Genomic DNA, 18,658 nt, shown 5'->3' on the forward strand with positions numbered 1-18,658 from the left:
CTCATCAGTCCATAACTTCTTTGGTTTTCTTTTACTTTTACGAAATATTCCACTGAAAGTTCACCAAAGAGTTTTACCCCTTTTGTTTTTCAAAAGAGCAACCCAAGCATATCAGTAGATGATAAATATTGTTCCTGGGACAAACCCATTTAACATGGGAAATCCCTATCTAATGTCGTTTACCCCCCTGTCTTTTCCCACTTTTGGAAAACACCCCTATTAATCCAAAAGACTCTATGAGCCTTTTGGCCTTTTGAACCATGAGCTTATTGGCCTTATGAGCCAATTAATCTACTTGGGCTAATACATAATGAAGATATTTTAATTGAGCTAGGGCTGAATGGTAAACCCATCTTGATGTACCAGGTTGAACACTAACAGCTTGGAACCAATCCTTCATTGAACCTCCAAATCTCCATTCACTTACATGTAAATTTTCCTCTCACCATCACTTTTCTTCATTTCCCCTTAACACCTCTATTCCTTCCCCCCTTGGTCTTATAGGCCTTTTACTCCTACTATCAATGATCATTGTTGTTTAGTAGACCACTGAAACAATGATCCAACAAATATTTGTTTATGCGAAGGAAATAATTTAATTCTCCTACAACTCTCTTCACCATCTAATACATTAACAAAGTATATGTTTGAGTTTGGTTCTTTATCAAGATATTTTAACTGAGCTAAGATAAAATGATAAACCTCCCTTAATGTCCTTGTCTGAGCGCCTTCAGTGCCACACACTTTTTGGTAGGCTCTGCCCACTTTTTGTTAAGCCCCGCCCACTGTTTGATAAGCCCCGCCCACTTTTTACTGAGCCCTCCCACTTTTTGTTAAGCTACGCCCACTTTTTTTACTAAGCCCCACCCACTTTTGCTAAGCTCCTCCCACTTTGCTACTTTGTTAAGTCCCACCCACTTTATAAACTCTTCAGCATTGTATCATTTCCAGGTAATACATTACATCATTTTCAGGGAATTTCCATCACATCATTTCCAGTTAAGACACGCCCAGAGAATTTCCACAGGAAATGACACACCCAGTCCTTCTTATAAAAGGCACCGACCACACAGGCTTTTTCAAACGCTTTCTGTTTCACTTGAGAATGGACTACTATGCCGAAATGGCTTGGGATAACTTTGCTATTCCTTGGAGTCATACTACCTGTGTAGAACTCAACCTTCAGATTGATGAACTGGACTCGAACCTCTTATCAATGGAGGTAAGTTTGTTTATTTATTTATATATTTATTTATTTATTATTATTTTTTTTTTTAAAGATGAGACTCGTGTAAGAGTTAACAAAGTTAATTCTAATATTCATAGAGCTTGATTTATACAAATAAAAATATTGTATTAAATTAATACATTGTTATTTTCTCCCACAGGAAATTGTATCTGAGATACGAAATGAAAATTCTACTTTTAACACAACTTGGGATAAAGTTATTTTTTTGTTTGAAGATCTTTTGAACAACCAAGACCCATTGAACGAGTTCTACCTTGATGACCCAGCCAAAGAGTTATACCTTGGAGATCCACAAAATCCTGAAAAAGAGTTTTACCATGATGATACCTGTTGTGAGTTATCAAAACAAAACCCACTGAACAAGTTCTACCTTGATGAGCCAGAATACAAGTCATACATTGGAGACCCACAAATTTCTGAAAATTGGGAAAGGGGAGTTCTCCCTGATGGTCCGCAGTTATACTATGTGAGACACATCATAGAAACCCTAAAAAATTGTGAAACGGGAATTCTCCCTGATGGTCCGCAGTTATACTATGTGAGACACATCACAGAAACCCTAAAAAATTGGGCAAGGAGAGTTCTCCCTGATGGTCTGCAGTTATTCTATGTGAGACACATCATAGAAACCCCAAAAAATTGGGAAACGGGAATTCTCCCTGATGGTCCGCAGTTATACTATGTGAGACACATCACAGAAACCCTAAAAAATTGGGCAAGGAGAGTTCTCCCTGATGGTCCGCAGTTATACTATGTGAGACTTATCACGGAAACCCCCAATATTTCTGAAAATAGTGGTTCTACCTTGGAGACTTGGAAAGATGGTTATATTTTTGGAGACTCGGAATGGGGGTTTTGTTTTGATGACTCGGAATGTGATACCTATCTTGGAGGCTCAACAGGAATGTGGTTATACCTTGGGAACTTGGAAAGTTGGTTTTATTTTGGAGACTCTACCTGTGGGGTCCATCTTGGAGACTCTTTGCATTCTAAAGCAATGAACAATGTTCTTTGTTTAATGACGCTTGATTTAAGCAATATCAAGAAAGTTCGAGGAAGAAAATGCTGGAAAATTCTTTCCTCCCATTTCTACTTCTTCAAACCTGAAAGCCTTGAAAGACAGAATTGGAAGGAAGAGAAAGAAAAAAAAGAAATACGTATTTAAAAAAGAAGAAAAAAAAAGATTATGTTAGGGTTAGGGTGGGATTTTGAATGTGAGGGTTAGGGATGGGGTTGGGTTAGGGATGGGGTTGGGTTAGGGTGGGATTTTGAATGTGAGGGTTAGGGTTGGGGTTGGGTTAGGGATGGGGCTGGGTTAGGGTTGGGATTTTGAATGTGAGGGTTAGGGATGGGATGGGTTAGGGATGGGGTTGGGTTAGGGATTGGTTTGGGGATGGGGTTGGGTCGGGAATGGGGTTGGGTTTGGGATGGGGATGGGGTTGGGTTAGGGATGGGGTTGGGTTGGGGATGGGGTTGGGTTGGGGATGGGGTTGGGTTAGGGATGGGGTTGGATTCGGGATGGGGTTGGGTTAGGGATGGGGTTGGGCTAGGGTTGGAGTTGGGTTAGGGATGGGGTTGGGTTAGGGATGGGGTTGGGTTAGGGATGGGGTTGGGTTAGGGTTTGTATATTATTATGACTCACTCACACATACACACACACACACACAAAAGTTAAGCCCCAACTGAAAAGTTGAGGGATTCTGTGTTTGGGGTTCAGAGATCTCAAGAACGTATCCCCATTGTACACACAAAATTTAAGCCCCAACTGAAAAGTTGAGGGATTCTGTGTTTGGGGTTCACAGATCTCAAGAACATATCCCCATTGTACACACACACAAAAGTTAAGCCCCAACTAAAAAGTTGAGGGATTCTGTGTTTGGGGTTCACAGATCTCAAGAACGTATCCCCATTACATTTTATTTATTTATTTATTATTTCAAGGGTATTATCTGCTTACTTGTGTTTTTTGTAATTCTTGCGAGTAAAATGAACCCAAGATTTCTTCTCCATTTAAATCATATAATTTGTAGGTCCAAGGGACTGTATCCATTACATCAATGATTTTAAATAATTCACGAGTCCATTTTTGTGTATAACCTTTCTCAAAATGACTTTTCCATTTGTATATTCTTACAATATCACCAACTTTAAACTTGGGCTTTCTCAAATTAATCTCCTTTTCATATTCTAATTTTGTAAATGTTTCCGATGGTTTTGATTTTGTTGATGAATGAACTGTATTATTGAAATTATCTACAATATCCTGAATTAAATACACCCATTTTTGAGAACCGAGTTGTGTGAATTTTTTATATTGTCTCTCTTTCAAAGTACGATTAAAACGCTCAATAACAACTGCTTTTCCTTCATTAAAGGTGCTGTATAATTTCATACCCCCCCCCCCCCCTTTATAAATTTCAAAAATATTTTGTTATAGAACTCTGTTCCCTCGTCAGTCCATAACTTCTTTGGTTTTCTTTTACTTTTACTAAATATTCCACTGAGAGCTAACATAAGAGTATTACCCCTTTTGTTTTTCAAAGGAACAACCCAGGCAAATCTACTCCTCAAATCAATAATGGTTAAAGCATACCTGTATCCCTTATCATTATTTAGTTCGATTAAATCAGCGGACCATATGTGGTCAGTGTATTTAGAATAAACTTTCCTTCTTTTAAACTTTGTGATTATCGGTTTATGTAATTCATTAGCAAAAAGCTCCTCAGTCTTGATAACATCATTGGAGTTTCATAGTTTTTTGGGGAATAACCAAGACCAAGTTTCAATTTAACACTTATCATTTTTTTCACAATAAACCTATCAACTTTCTCTCTCAATGTAGGATTTCGTATCAAGGACAAATTATACAACATTTCTCTGTCTGCTTCATGTTTTTCATCCAATGTAGTGGTATTCCCATAAGCAATATCATGCTTCATACACACTTCATCAACCCTATTTATAGGCTTGGACCAAGGTTTAGGATTGTCAGCCTCATCTAATCTTTTATCCAGGTTTGTTCCAGGACCACAGAAAGAATACCCTAGAAGGTGTAATTCCCCCGGAATTCCAGTTGTTGTAAATTTACTTCCTGACAGAAACTTTTGTATGTCTCCTCCACTTTTAGGAGAGATGAATTGGCACTTTTTAGAGCCACACACTTGACATATTCCTTTTTGATAAACTATTATTTTTAGCTTTAACATTAGAGATATTTTTAGATTTAGTTTTCTTTTTACATTTGAGACAATAACTCATATTTAATTATCAGAAAAAGTCCGACAGAGTATCAAAACCTTTTTGGTTTTCAACATATACATTTCTATCTTAATTTTTAAAACATAAAGAATCCTTAGTAATGCCTTCACTCTCTCCTCCATTTATTTACAAATAAAAACCAACTAAAGTCAATAACACCAACATCATCAACTATACGACCTTTGTCTTCTTCATGTAAATCTCCTCGCTGATCTCATCTCAACCATTTTTAAAATCATTATCTTAGTAAGAGTCGTTAATTCTTTATTTTCCTCTTCGGTGCGTTGAGATTGATTTATTTGCTGTAATACACTCAATCTTTTACGAATCTCACTGATTTCCATCTTTTTATATTTTTCCTCCCTCTCTCTTTGCTCCCTTTCCTCACTCTCCTCCTTCTCCTTTTTCTCCCTCTCCCCCTTCTCCTTTTTCTCCCTCTCCTCCTTCTCCTTTTTCTCCCTCTCTTCCTTCTCTCTTTTCTCCCTCTCCTTTTTCTCCCTCTCCTCCTTCTCCTTTTTCTCCCTTTCCTCCTTCTCCTTTTTCTCCCTTTCCTCCTTCTCCTTTTTCTCGCTTTCCTCCTTCTCCTTTTTCTCTCTTTCCTCCTTCTCTTCTTCAACTCCTTCCTCATCCCTTGCTACCCTTGAGTTTGAGCCCCAAATAATATTATACATATACTCATCTGGATTTTGAGATATTCTTGTATCTATAATTATTTTTCTCATAATAGGATACCAATAAGATTTGTTGATGATTTCTAAAAGAGTTTTATATTTCATAACTTTGAGAAGTTCATTTTTATTTAATATTTTAAACAAGTCTCTATTTGTGGGTTTAGCAATATCAGTATAAGGCCAGTTTTTTATGACAAAATTCCCATGTATATGCTCCAAATCATAAGGTATGTAATACCGAGCACCCTTTTCTTGTAGGTATCCTTGAATACAAAAATTTGAATTCTCTTGTAGTCTTCTTCCTGCCATTTATGTATCAGAAATATATGTGAGATTAATATTATGACAGGTAATACCACCCTATCTTCCCACTACCAAATCGGTTTGTATTCCTCGGCTTTCTATCCTTATCTCATTACCTTCCTTCTTTGTCATGCTAACCATCGCTATACTATCATATATTTTTCTTTTCTTAAAATCATGTATTTGTTGTTTACTAATTGTACTTCCACATAAATCCTTATCCTCGCCAAGCGGATAATATTCTTCTTTACGAGACTGATTCAAATCATGTAGGTCTTCTAAGTTTATTGAAAAATACCAATTATACCCTAAATCAGGCATATCATACCCCCATTTATTAATTCGCATATTAACTATATGTCATTCTTTATAAAATTCAATTGTAAGCAGGTAGTTAAATTCAATGAGGAAAGGTGTATGGTCAGTATAACCAGGTGTTGTGGTTGTAAATTTTACTTGTTTAACAAAACGTGCTGTTTTCTTTAAAATATATATATTGTGATAAATCACTGAATCTAATTAAGTCATTCGCATCTGTAGGGTTTGGATAATTGATTAATTTATAAATATTCTTCATATTAATATTTTTACTCATACTATATTTTTGTCGTTCAGCCTGTGGCTTTGTATAATAATTTGATAAATCAATATCCTGAGAGGATTCTCCAAAGATAGAACCATCTTTTCCAACATAATAAGTCATTTATATTAGATTAAAAATGATATCATAAAAATTTTCATTATTGTTGAGTTGAAATAATACATATAAACATAATTGACCACAACATTTAGAATTAATTTCTTGAACTTGAAATGTTTGATAAACACCATTCTGTAAGAATTGTATTACTTCAACAGGTGGTGGCATACCATAACTATCAAAATAATATTTATCCTGGCTAATATGAATACAAACTCAATGAGAACAATTCTTTGTGTCTAAATTCATAATAATATTCTTTGTATTCTTATTTATACACAAAGAATTAAGTTAAGCACCCCCCCCGTTTTTTTACAACCTCGCACATTACAAGTTTGTTGTCGTCAAAACAGTGTAATATACCCATGATATTGCTATATTTTCTGGAGAAGTGATATTATGGTCACATAAAAACATAACAATCATGCCGTTTTCAATATTTTATTCTGAATAATTTAAGGTGAAATCTTTTGGGAATTTTAGGCATATTTTCACCTCAATTTAAGTATGGAGCTATAGGTCCATCACGGACAGTGTGGATGACGTTTATGTTTTCTAACGTACAGTCATTGTTCTGAGAAGACCTCTAGCGATCTTTGCGTCAATAACGTGTGTAGGACCCACGTGATCGGATCACTGACTCAACCAATCACTTTTTTTCACTTTGATCACTCAATTTCATCAATGGATAATTGCTAATGTCATACCAATCATTATTTGATCTCACATACCTTAGAATATATGCCAATGTATACATATACACAAAGAATATATATTAGGGGGTGCTTACCTTAATTCGTTGTGTAGGGGTGCTTAACTTAATTCTTTGTGTATATATGTATTAATTCATTTTTCATACAAATAACCACATTATCAATTTTTAGTGTTTTACAATACTTAGCTAGTTCTATATTTGCGTTGTATTCTTTCCAAATTGTTTAAACCATTTATCCATTTATTTATGAGAAAGATACAATCCATTACCCCGTTTAGTTAGTTCAACACCCGCTTGAGCGATAAAGGAAAGCATATCTCCAACCAACAATCTAGCTTTATCAGGTAGACTTTCAAGTTTTTGAGCAAAATCTACAATTACACCACTTCCACTAATTTGTTTCTCCAACTCCTTGTTATGTCTTTCCAATTCTTTTTGAGCTTTTAGTTGTGCCTTCCTTTCGTTAGCAGTTTTTACCGCTGCTGAAATACCACCAGTCAATGCTCCCGCCACACTTAAACCAGCAAATAAAGGAATTAGAAACGGGAGAAAGCCTCCTCATGACTCGTCTATTGAATATTTCTTTAACATAGGTTTTGTCATTTTAATTTTAAGTGAACCAGTATCATTTAGTGTTTTTACTTGTGTGTGTGTGTGTGAGTAAAACATCAATTCTTACAGCTCTTTTTCTTTGAATTGTATTAACATTAATAATACAAGGCTTTTGATTTTGAATACAAGATGTTAATTTATTAAGATTGATTTGATTAACATATACCCCTACCATTTATTTATGAGAAAAAACCTATGTGATATTAATCATAACACCATTATCTGTATTAATCTGTAATTCTGTTTCTTCCAAAAGCAAACAATATGTATTAACCTCTTCACTCTCCCCTCTTTCAATGTATAGAGAAGTGTCCACTCTATTAGACTTTATAGTTTCTTTTTGAGAACTCAGGTCAATTGTGTAGATTGTATAAAGTTTTTGAAACGCAACCATATCCAAAATAGGGTTATTATTACCATTACTTTCACACACCTTTTGGTAAGACTTGTAGGCTTCCGCATAATCATTTTTTCCCCAATCAATTTCCAATCTATCTCGCGGATAAAATGTTCCATCAAGAGAAACCCGAAGTTGTTTCACCTTAGCATTATCACACAGCACATTATTCTTATTAGTACCGTCCTCTCCATCTGGTTTTTAAAAAATGAGCCAGAGGTATCGTGGCTTTCCTTGAAGAACACCTAAATTCCAAGTGTAGGTAGTGTGTTCCAGTTTAACGTGTTGACATCTTCTTTTAAGGTATGATACATTTAGTGGGGTCTTTGAGTGAAGTCTTTTATTTAACATCTCTTCCGTTTTAAGATTAGGAGTATATTCACTGATATACCAACACAAATCATTAATAACAAATTTATTATTGTCGCCAAAAGCATTTTCAGCCCCAAAAAGCAACCTATTTACATTATCATTCCTTTGTAGTTGAAATCTAATTTTAAGACCATACAAAACTTTATCATAATCACAAAATCCAAATATACCTTTCAGGGGTACCGCTACGGTAAAACTATTCTCTACTTTTGTTTCATCATTATACATTGACTTCCTTTGACTATAACCAGGGTCAGCATTTGTTCCCGTTGACATATCAGGAATAAAACCTTCAACAGCTCCCTTACCCATTCTATCACTAAACGAATATTGTGTAAATTTCATCATTTCAGATGTAGCAGAGACATAATCAACCGCTTCAACCTCTTGTGTTCCAATATACAGGTGGACACTATCAAACATTTTCCAGAAGAAATCATTTACGAGTGTAGCATTAGTGTTATTCGCAGCCTTCGTGAATTTAAATTTACACAGCAAGAAACTATCAGTGAGATTGAAGTAAGTTTGTTGATTATTTATTTCAAAACTTTTTGTTCCATTTGAATTCCAGTCTGTTCCTGTTGTAGCATTTACCTTCAAATAGTCTTCCTTTTTCGTGGAGTTTGAAATGATAATTGTATCATCCAAATCATAGATACTATCAATCGCTTCCATACTTGTATTTATATAGCATTAAAATCGTTGAAACCCTGACCCAAGTATTTTCATGATTTTTTGTTTTTTCTTGTGAAGACAGTTGAGTTTTGCCTTTTTTTATTTCTTTGATTGCTTGTAATTTATGAGACTCCTTTTGAGCATCTTTTATACTCTTTATAGCACCCACTACATTTCCCATGGCAGAAGCAGTTGAACCAATTAGGTCTTTATGTTTAAGAATGGTTGAACCAATACCCATAAGAGTATCAATTATCCCATCTCCTTTATTTCTAAATTGATGTCCCACACCCCGTTGTCTCTTTGGTTTATAGTATCCTCTACCAAGAAACATACCTTCACCCTTATAGTATGGTGAAAGGAACATCCCATCCCCTGTAATTATTTTATATTTTCCCAACTCGTGTTTTCTCACAATAACCATTATTTATTTATCAAAAAATACTTCACGAAGGGGAATTCTGATGGATATAATTTCTTCATTAAAGGATATCATATGATTATCTTGATCGGTTATCCTAAAATTTACTCTGTATATGGTTTTTCCTGACACAGGTAAATAGGCAAGAAATTTTTGGTTCCATATTGAATTTACAACCAATCGGTGTTGAGTATGCGCTGAATGAAAATATTGTATTTGTTCTTATTCCATCGTTATAAGCACCATCAATCAAATCACAATGAATTAATACTGAATTTATACCGGAGGATATTTGAATGACATTATCACTGTAAAACGTCCCGTTAGTTTCAATCTTTTTTGAAGAGAAACCCAATAGCTCTCTAAACGATTTTTCAATCGTGAAATCAACTTCATAATTATTTTTAAGTTTTATAGTTGATTTTGAAGTGTGTTTTTGAATATCAATTTCAATAGTTTTTTGGTTCATCACCTTGTTCTTTCATAAGGCGAGAGACTTCAGAAGATATTTGAGAAATCTCGTAAGCTCCGGGTGAAATGGTTATAGTTTTATATCCACTTCCTGGATTATAACTAAACTTGTTGTTTTTCTCTGTGATATTAAACAAGGTATTATAAGTTTCCATCGACAATAAAGATGCCTCGTATTCTTTTGTGGGGTCAAGTTGTAGTGGGTAAGGGAATGAAGCTGTGTAATCACTCGTTGTGAAATTAAAACAAAGAATTGTGCTTCTCATCTTATTTAATATCTAATAAAATATCTTTGTATTGACATTTATTAATTATTTTCATATTCATCAACTGATCTAAAATGGCGGATGCTTCATTAAAACAATTGTTGTTTCCAGCCTTCTTACTACCTAACAACAATAATAAACTATGAACTAATTGTGATGGGTCATTTGGAAGAAAACTAACACCCGAACCAAGCTTACTTAAAGCATCAATAATATGTTTCTCCTTCTCATTCTTCTTACTTTTACCATCAACAGAAACTCCATAATCAAGTGCGTTTAGCAACTCAATATACTCTCTATCTTCCTCTCTTTCCATATCAAATCGTTCATCAAAATATTTTGAACCGCTGAATCCGGAGTTTGTTAGAAGAAACATTAATCTTGGAGTTAATTCAACATATGGTTGAGCAGAACTTAAGAACACCAATTTATCAATAAATATCAATAACTTTTCTTTCACAAGATAGAACTGTGCTGGTTCTTCTGTTGGAATGAGACCTGCTCTGGTTTTTGAATCCGCTGAATATTCATTGTTTTGTAGAGCTTCTACAACATAACAACATAATTAGGGGGTTGATTTACCTCCTCCAGTTTCCGAAATAATCCTTCATCATCATAATCTAATTCTCCAAGTTCTTGCTCTGTCATTTGACTAAAATCTTTGAGCATTTGAAGTTTTTTGGGAGTAAATTCTACCGTGGGAACTGTAGGTGAAATCGTTTGTTGAGTTTTTAAAAGTGGTTAAAAAAATTTCTCTTGTTTTCTTTTAAAGGCTTCTTCACCAGTTAGTTTCTGTCTCCGTTTCTTCTTTATCTCTTCCTGTTGCTTTACAACTTTTGAAACCAACTCTTGATGTTCTTTAAACTTTCTCGCTCTTTCTTTGACATTCATTTTCTGTTTTTATTTATTGAAAAATATCAGTTAGTATCTCATCTTGTTTCACAACAATATATTTATATTTTTCAATCGTGTGTTTCATATAATTTTCAAATTCTTTTTTACTACATAATGTAGAGCAATTATCTCTCCAAAAATTATTTACATCTATTGAATTTAACTTAAATAAAATAAAAGTATTAGCATTGTTTCTTATTGAGCGTCGAGGGAGTTGAAAATATGACTGACTAAGATAAATACAATTACAAGAAGAATGTCTCCCTCTTGTATAGTAGCTATCCATTACTGTTTGGTTTCTCTCATTAACACATCATCAAAGTTGACGAGGTTCTTTTTTGATTTATCTAAATCTTGAGGTGAAGGTATATCATCCGTATTATCACTGAGAATACAAGTTATGGGTTTTGGTTTAGGTTTCTGTGTATCACAAAATAGTTGTATTATACCCTCAATGTTATAATCATTTAGTTTGTTTTGAAGTTTAAATAAACCGATAATGTCTTCCTTTTTAAGACCTGCATTAAAACCCTGTGAGAGTAGTTGATACTCGGGTTGAAAACTTGACTTCGTAAAAATTATTAAATTATCATAATCTAAAAAGTTGGGGGTAAGGAGCATCTTTAAAAGCAAACAGGTTTTTCCACATCCGCTTGAACCAACTATTAGACATCTCAATGAATTTGGAATGTTTTTATGGTTATTAAATTTTATCTTATTTTCCCAAACGGGTAAAAAATCATTCATTTATATATTTGGAAAACAAGTCATCTAACTTTTTTTGAGCTATTTTAGAAACTCTATATTTTATCCTGAGTTCGAGTTTAATTTCAAAATAATTCATTGTTTTATTTATTGTTTAATAATTGTTTTATTTATGTAGTATCTTGTATTAACATTTCCATGAAAATTATTTTGAATAATAAATATCATTAAACCCTTATACATTTCCTTAATACAAAGAGTCTCTCCCCTTGAAAGAAATGGTGTATTATCATCACAATACTTAACATTCATCTCTCTTATTAATCTTGTAAAGTAATTCATTTTTGGTTCTAATTTAAAAGAGTTATATATATATTTTTATTTATTATTATTATTAATTAAAATTAAATCACAGAAAATACATTGTTTATATGAACCCTCATTATTAAGCCCTATTCTATCACAAGCTGGACAATTCTCTAATTTATCATATGGAGAGTCTGGAAATTCTAAATATCCTTCAGAACTTATCATATTTAAAAAAGTAAATGTTTACTTAAACTAAACGTAAGTTTATTAGCTAATAAATACAATGTTTCAAAACACAAGAGACAAATTTCAATCAATCTCTACTTCAGTGGAAGATATAGAAAAATATGTCAATGATGTTAAATTGAACAAAGATAAATATGGAAATTTTTGGGTAAAACCAGTTATGGGAAATAACATGAGCCCCTCTATTTCATTTAAAGGAAGAGCTCTAACTATACCTGGAAAGACATCCATTAAAGTAAATCTAACAAAAGTTTCTCCTCTACTCCTGGCAATTTATTCAAAACTTGAAAAAGTGATCGATCGCGATACTTTGAAAAAGAATGATAAGACCATCAACAATACTCGTGGAGAAATTTGTATTTACTTTAATAATCCAAAGGGTGTGAATGATGTTAATATTTCTGGTGAAATGTCATTTCGTTCTATGATAGTTAGAGATTATTTAAAGATAACTTTTGATATTAAAAATGTAGAGATTGAATCTGTTAATGAAAGAAAGTATATAGATATTGATGGGAATATTTTTCCTGCTAATTAAATACGAGTCTTTACAGCAGTGAAGATTTTACTATTTTATTGAACTCAGACGATAGTGATGATAGCATTTCATTGAACTCGGACGATGGTGATGATAGTATTTCATTGAACTCAGATGATAGTTATGATGCTAATAGTTTGTGCTCAAATGATAGTTATGAGAGTAGCTTTATTGATGACTCTGAGTATGATTCTGAGTATTCATGTGATAGATATGACTCAGATGATTCTGAGTGAAAAAGTGTTTTAGTTTAAGTATAGTTTCATATATAAAAAGCCTGTAAATAGGCACTTTCTTTGATAAGTGTTTTACTTTAAGCACAGTTTCATCTTTGAAAAAGCCTCTAAAAAGGTGTTTTACTTTAAGTATAATTTTGCTATATAAATATGATCAAAGCAACGTATTGCGACGTTTGTGAACAACAATATAAACAATACAAAAGACACCTTAAAACTAACAAACACACATTCAATCTATTTCACCTACTAGCTCCTATTCAGAAGGAAACAAAACACTGTTCTGTCTGTCATAAAAATATCCTCAAGAAAGGCTTCGAAATACATCTTAAAACAAATCTACATTTATCAAATTTTATCACAACTAAAAACTCTGATGGCGCATTCAAAGGACATATTAAAATAAGAGTCTTTAACTTAAAACCTCCTGAACCAGAGTCTATAGTTGATGCTGTAGAAATAGTTAAACCTGCTGTTCAAACGTTGATTGAAAAAACACTAAAATAAATGAAACCACTTACATTTTATATGGGAGTAAAATTAGAAATAACAAAGGATGAAGGAGTTATAGATACACCATACATGAGAACTGAGCCACACTTTATATCTTCATATCAAGATTTTAAAACATCAGGAGTCTATGATGAACTTATTAAACAAGAGCAAGATGTGGATAATTCAATCATAGGAAGTGGTTTCAATATAGGAAAAATTATTTACATAGACATTCATATTCTTAAATCAGATCCTCTAAAAGCTTCTTCTTACATTGAATTACCTAGTGTTATCAAAAATAGAAAAGCAGTTATCAATATCAAAAATAAAGACAATAAATGTTTTCTCTGGTCTATTCTAGCACACTTAAATCCTCCACATTTTCATGATGAAAGAGTATCTCATTATAAAAAATATGAGAATACATTAAATACGAAAGATCTAAAGTTTCCTATGGCTTTAAATGATATTCCTAAATTTGAAAAGATGAATAATTTATCAGTTAATGTTTATGGTCTAACAGAAACAAACAACATTCAGGTTTTAAAGCTTTCTGACAATTGTAAACAAACTCATATTAATCTTTTATATTTTAATTCAGAGGAAAATTCACATTATACATACATCAAAGATATTGCTAAATTAATAAAACCACAAGTATGTAAAAGAACAAATAAAATATATATTTGTTTGCGTTGTCTTAACTTCTTCCATACGCAAGAAAGATTAGATAAACATTCAAATTATTGTGGTGAACATAAATCAATGGTAATCAATATGCCTAAAGAAGGCTCAAAGATCACATTCAAAGATGAAAAGAAAGAGATCAAACATCCATTTGTTATATATGCTGATTTTGAAAGTATTCTAGAAAAAATAGATACTGCTTCTCCAGATCCAAAATAATCATACACAAATAAATATCAAAAACATACTCCTTGCGGTTTTTGTTATTATATCAAATCATCCATTGGTGATAAATATAACAAGTTAGAGGAGTATAGAGGCTCAAATACCCCAGAGGAGTTTGTGAAACGACTAGAAAAAGACTGTGTCCGATTAACCAAGATAATGAGAGAAACCAATAAACCAATGTCCTTGACGAGTGAACAGAAAAGGGAATTTCGAAAAAACAATGTTTGTCATATTTGTGAGGAAAAAATTGGTGAAGGTCTAAAGGTTAGAGATCATTGTCATCTCACTGGTAAATATAGAGGTCCGGCTCATCAAAGTTGTAATATTAATTATAAACTCCCCTCTTTCATTCCTGTCTTTCTTCATAACCATGCTCATTATGATACGCATCTATTTATTAATGAACTTTCAAAGACATCTGGACACATTTCAGCAATTCCTAACATGGATCAGAAATACATTTCATTCACAAAAACAATTCACACATCTCCTATTACTCATATCAGATTTCTTGATACATTTAAATTCATGGCAAGTCTATTGGCTAACTTGGTTCACAATCTAAAAGAGTTTCCATGTCTTTCAGAGTATTTTTCAGATAAAGATTTTCTAACACAAAAGGGAATTTACCCCTATGACTATATGGACTCATTTGAGAGATTCAATGAAACACAACTTCAAAAGAAAATTTCTATAACAAATTAAACAACAGTCATATATCTGATAAAGATTATGTACATGCACAAAATGTTTGGGAAAAATATAACATCAAGAATCTTGGCGAGTATCACGATTTGTATCTTAAAACTGATGTGCTTTTATTGGCCGATGTATTTGAAGCCTTTAGATCTGTTTGTCACACTGGATATGGATTGGATCCTGCTCACTACTACACAGCACCTGGATTGGCTTGGAGCGCGATGTTGAAAATGACAAAACAAGCTTTGGATTTGATAACCGATGTCGATATGCTTTTGATGATTGAAAAGGCAAAAAGAGGTGGAATTTCACAAGTCTGCTCGAGTAGATACGCAAAAGCAAATAACAAATATCTTCCAAATTATGATTCAACGAAAAAGAGTTCTTACTTGATGTACTATGACGCGAACAACCTGTATGGCTGGGCAATGTCTCAGGCTCTTCCTTATGGAAAACTTAGATGGGTAAAGGAAAAAGACTACAAAAAGGTTTTACAAGATGTATGTATCTCTACACAAAAAGAATTGGATGATTCAAAGGTTGGTTATTATTTTGAGGTCGATTTAAAATATCCTGAAGAACTTCATATCAAACATAAAGATCTTCCATTTGCTTGTGAGAAAGAAAGTCCAAAGAAAGAATGGTTGAGTGATTACCAACGATCGTTTGATATAGGCGAATCAACAGAAAAATTACTTACTACATTATATAACAAGAAAAATTATGTTCTACACCAAAGAAATTTGCGACAATATTTATCAAAAGGTCTAAGAGTAGAAAAGATCCACAGGGTTCTAAAGTTAAATCAAAGTCATTGGCTAAAGGAGTACATTGATTTGAATACACAAAGAAGAACAGAGTCAAAAACAGATTTTGAGAAAGACTTTTACAAATTGATGAATAATGCGGTCTTTGGTAAGACCATGGAGAACGTGAGGAAAAGACAAAATATCAGACGAGCAACATCCTGGGAACAAGCATCAAAATTAATTAATAGACCGAGTTTTACTCGAGCTGAGGTCTTTACTGAGAACTTTTGTGCGATCCATTTGATTAAAGAGTATTGAAATGGACAAACCTATTTATATTGGAACATAAATTCTTGATTTATCAGTCATTAATGTATGATTACTTTTATAATAACTTGAGGAAGAAATATCAAAATGATGTTAATCTACTTTATATGGATACAGATAGTTTTATTTTGAAAATTAATACTGATGATGTTTATTCAGACATGAAAAAGGACATTAATATCTATGATACAAGTAATTACAGTCCGGAGAGTGAGTTGTTCTCTTCTAAAAATAAAAAGGTGATTGGAAAGTTCAAGGATGAATTAGGAGGATATGTTATGAGTGAATTTGTGGGATTGAGGTCAAAGGCTTATGCTTATAAATACATTGTGAATAACGTTGAAAAGACTGATAAGAAGTTAAAAGGTGTAAAGAAAAATGTTATTAAAGAAACAATAAACTTTAAGGATTATTATAACTGTTTAACAACAAAGAAAGAAGCGTTTCGAAAGATTAATGGATTAAGAAGTTATAAACATCAATTATATACAGAAGAGATAAATAAGAAAGCATTAGGAGCTTTTGATGATAAGAGGTTTATTTTAGAAAATGGAATTGATAGTCTCCCTTATGGTTATATAAGTATATAAGTGAGAAGTTAAAAAGGGGGTTAGGGATTTTAACGGGCTACCGCCGCCTTTTTTTACTATTATATAAATGATAGAACCAAGTATCAACCAGACTAAAGAGTGGAGGTGTAATCAACCTTGGTATATAAATGGAAAACATAATGAATGTGAAAAATATCAAATAAGACTTATTGAAAAGGCAACTGGTAAAAAAGTTCATAAAACAAATAAGCGAATTAATTTAAATACAGGTGAGTTGGGTAAAAAAGATGGAAATATTTTTGAGTGGACAGAAAACTTTGATGGTTGTCAGGAAAATATATACTTTAATTTAAAAATGGTGTGTGGCACAGGAGGTGCTCAGACAAGGACATTGAGGGAGGTTTATCATTTTATTTTATCTCAGTTAAAATATCTTGATAAAGAACCAAACTCAAACATATACTTTGTTAATGTATTAGATGGTGAAGAGAGTTGTAGGAGAATTAAATTATTTCCTTCGCATAAACAAATATTTGTTGGATCATTGTTTCAGTGGTCTACTAAACAACAATGATCATTGATAGTAAGAGTAAAAGGCCTATAAGACCAAGGGGGGAAGGAATAGAGGTGTTAAGGGGAAATGAAGAAAAGTGATGGTGAGAGGAAAATTTACATGTCAGTCAATGGAGATTTGGAGGTTCAATGAAGGATTGGTTCCAAGCTGTTGGTGTTCAGCCTGGTACATCAAGATGGGTTTACCATTCAGCCCTAGCTCAATTAAAATATCTTCATTATGTATTAGCCCAAGTAGATTAATTGGCTCATAAGGCCAATAAGCTCATGGTTCAAAAGGCCAAAAGGCTCATAGAGTCTTTTAGAGTAATAGGGATGTTTTCCAAAAGTGGGAAAAGACAGGGGGGTAAACGACATTAGATAGGGTTTTTTGCCATGTTAAATGGGTTTGTCCCAGGAACAACATTTATCATCTACTCATATCGACTCCTCAAATCAATAACGGTTAAAGTATACTTTTTTTTCTTCTTTTTTTTCTTTTTTTTGTATACAAGATCGAGGCTCGTGAACGAGCGAACATTAATCGCACAAAAAGTCAAACTGGCACAAAACACAAAATAAGGGGAGCGGTAGACAAGATGGGGAGAGAGGGGGAAGGACAAAAAACACAACATTTGAGAGCAGGGACATCGAGAGAACTGTTGGAGGGAGAGGGCTTAGGGGGAAGTGGGAGAGGTATAAAACATATGAACACTGCAAGGACTTCCAGGAAAAGTAAAAATGTGCTCAAAGTAAAAATGGTTTTTCGAACATCCGGGTAGAATCACTTCCCTTTTATCGATATATTTGTGCATAAATTAAAATTTCGCACTCGTACTGGCGTTGAAAACCACTTTTATCGCACTTGCGTTATTGTTGCAAAACCACTTTTCGCAATTGGGTTAGTGTTGCAAAACCAATTTCCACACTTGTGCTTGCATTGAAAACCACTTTCCACACTTGTGTTATTGTTGCAAAACCAATTTCCACACTTGTGCTTGCATTGAAAACCACTTTCTGCACTCGTGCTTGTGTTGAAAACCACATTTCGCAATTGGGTTTGTGTTGCAAAACCACTTATCGCACTTGTGCTCATGTTGAAAACCTCTTTCCACACTTGTGTTAGTGTTGCAAACCACTTTCCGCACTCGTGCTAGTGTTGTAAACCATTATTCGCATTTGTGTTAGTGTTGCAAAAACCAATTTCCACACTTCTGCTGCCGTTGAAAACCACTTTCAGCACTCGTGCTGGTGTTGAAAACCACTTTTCGCATTTGGTTTAGTATTGCAAAACCACTTTCCGCGCCTGTGCTGGTGTTGAGAACCAATAAT

The sequence above is a fragment of the Myxine glutinosa genome, chromosome 8 (genome assembly GCF_964187855.1).
Source record: "Myxine glutinosa chromosome 8, kmMyxGlut1.1, whole genome shotgun sequence".
In the NCBI taxonomy this organism is placed as follows: Eukaryota; Metazoa; Chordata; class Myxini; order Myxiniformes; family Myxinidae; genus Myxine; species Myxine glutinosa.